The sequence below is a fragment of the Humulus lupulus genome, chromosome 4, assembly GCF_963169125.1.
Source record: "Humulus lupulus chromosome 4, drHumLupu1.1, whole genome shotgun sequence".
In the NCBI taxonomy this organism is placed as follows: domain Eukaryota; kingdom Viridiplantae; phylum Streptophyta; class Magnoliopsida; order Rosales; family Cannabaceae; genus Humulus; species Humulus lupulus.
The window spans coordinates 121,423,876-121,426,648 of NC_084796.1; the positions used below are offsets into that span (position 1 = coordinate 121,423,876).

Consider the following 2,773-nt stretch of genomic DNA (forward strand, 5'->3'; position numbering starts at 1 on the left):
GTAACTAAAACCTATTTTATGTCCTAGCTAATTGCTTATATATACTAGTATTATAGACTGCATTAGGTGAGATGAATTTGACAAGGTAAAAATTCACTACTAATATTCTATACCTCGCTGCCTATTCTCTCTTACTTTTCTCTCTAGGAATTTTCTTCTCATGTGTTGAGACTTGTTCATAGAAACACTATACGTTGTTTTAGAGAAAGACTTGGAAAGCTGTGGTCTTATTTCAAAGCGGTTAGGATTCTTTGCAATACCTAACATTCAATAAGGACAAAAGGTTAGGAAATCCAAATGGTGTAGTCATTGTTCCGCTACCCATCTCGTAAGTACTCTAGTGGTTCTATTATTGTATGTACGTGTCTCTATATGAAAATCACTTTTATGCATGTATTTATGTTTTCTATTGTATGTTATTTTGTGTAATGGGGAGCATGCATATAGACTGATATTAATAAGATCCTACATAAACATCCTAAAGAAAACAACATAATAAAGAAAAGAGTTAACAAGATACAAGACACAACTAAAAAACAATTACCACTAAGACAAACAATGCAATATATACAAAACTAAAGTAAATATCCTCCCTAAAATGAAATATGAACATTGTCCACAATGTTTTAAATGAAAACCAAGGGAAGAAAACTTACTGGGAAGCAAATGCACGTCAAAAGGGTGGTGGCGGTGGAGGTGGCTGAGACTGGAATAGGGAGAGAGAGGAGTGAGGATGAAGGTGTTTTAGAAGATGTGAAAAAATTGTCTCCAAATCCTTTTTTTAATCGCATGGGCCCGAAGTAGCGCAGGGGCGCTTCCTACACAACGCCTAGGCGCTTTCCCCTGGAGCGAAATTCTTCTATTTATTTTTTTACTTTTTATGTTTATTTTATTTTATTTGTCACATTTTTCACGGTTTAAAAATAAAAGAAAAATTACAGAATACAAATTGAACCTAAAAACTAACTAAAGAAAATAAAAACAAAAAAAAAGTTCCCAAACATTCAAATTGTTCAAAAATAAAAATAAAAACTAATGCCAAATTCAAAGTAACCATTGGGATGCCTCCCAAATGCATTGTCGTTAACGTCATTTAGCCAAACGCTAACCTTCTTATTAAATTCAACTTGGATCGAAGCCACCTCTAAAGTCTTTGAGAGCCATAGTATCATGAGAAGATGCTCGTTTCTTGATATTGCAAACTGGTGGGACTTTTCACTGCTCATGTAACAGTTGAAATTTCCCACTAGTGAACCATTTCAAACGATAACGCACTGTTCGACTACCAACTTGAGAAATGACCTTTCTCTTGGTAACTTCCACCTTACTACCACCTCCTGTTATCACATCCACTCTACAACAAGTTGAAATTTCAGTTGCTGCAAAAACTTTAAATGTTACCTCGTCTTGTTGCACGCATAACTTCAACTCCCCTTTTTGTACATCAATTAGCGCTCTTCCAGTAGATAAAAATGGCATCTCAAGAATAATTGGAATATTTTCATCTTCCTCCATATCAAGAATAATAAGGTCTGTAGGAAAGATGAATTTGTCCACTTTCACCAATACATCCTCTATCACTCCTTGAGGATGTTTAACTGAACCATCTGCCATTTTTAGAGACACGGTAGTAGGGTGAGCTTCTCCCAATTTCAACTTGCGGAAGATCAATCGAGGCATTAGATTCACACTAGCCCCTAAATCACATAAAGCCTTTGTCACCACTCAACCCCCTATAGATCATGGAATAGTGAAACTACCAGGATCTTTAAACTTTGGCGGTAATTTCTTTTGCAATATTTCATTGCACTCCTTAGTAAGCGCAACTGTCTCGTATTCCTCCAACTTCATTTTCCTTGATAATATTTCCTTCAAGAATTTAAGGTAAGTTGGTATCTGCTCAAGCACCTTGGAAAATGGAATATTTATGTGAAGCTTTCGAAAAGCTTCTAAAAATGTAGTAAACTGCTTGTCAAGATTGTTTTTCTGGAGCCTCTGTGGAAATGGAATTTTTTTGTGGTGCTCAAAACTCATTGGTGACTTGTTCTTCTCAAGGTTCTCAGTAACCTTTTCATCTACCTTACCATCTTTATCAGAATCCATTTTCGGTGGAAGACTAGCAGACACTTCTCAACTAACTCTTCCAACTCCTTATCGCCCCTCAAGGAGATCGCATTGCACTGCGCCTTACGATATCCACTCTCGATATGCAAGTGGGCCATTGATAATTATTCATGGCCCTTTCCTCCAATAATAGCTCATATGCTTCAGTAGCATTTTTACTCATAAAAGATCCACCTACTATAGCATCTTTTATTGTGCGAGTAGTACCACACAATCCGTTGTAAAAAATGTGAACTAACATCCACTTTTCTATCCCTTGATGAGGGAATTTTCTTAGAAACTTCTTGAACCTTTCCCATGCATCATACAAGGATTCTCTATCATTGTGAAGGAAATTTTTTATCTCACCACTTAATCTTGCAGTTTTGGCTGGAGGAAAGAACTTAGCAAGGAATTTCTGAGCTAGCTATTCCCATGTGTTGATGGAATTGGATTGAAGGGAGTTCAACCTGCTTTTGGCCCTGTCTTGCAGTGATAATGGAAATAGCCTTAGGTGAATGGCGTTGTCACTTACCCCATTGTATTTGAAAGTAGCACATGGCTCTAGAAAATTAGCTAAGTGCATATTAGGATCTTCTGTGGGGAGTCCGCTAAATTGCACTGTGGATTGGACAATTTGGAGGATCGCTGGGTTTATTACAAAATTATT

The 2,773-nt window shown here is 36.7% G+C and overlaps 1 non-coding gene across 1 annotated transcript; it reads left to right on the forward strand.

Annotated features, from left to right (window-relative positions):
• Positions 1–2,375: 2,375 nt before the first annotated feature.
• LOC133833691 (small nucleolar RNA R71) lies at positions 2,376–2,482 on the forward strand. The gene has a single exon (XR_009893058.1). It is a non-coding gene; the product is annotated as a small nucleolar RNA R71 (small nucleolar RNA).
• Positions 2,483–2,773: the final 291 nt, after the last annotated feature.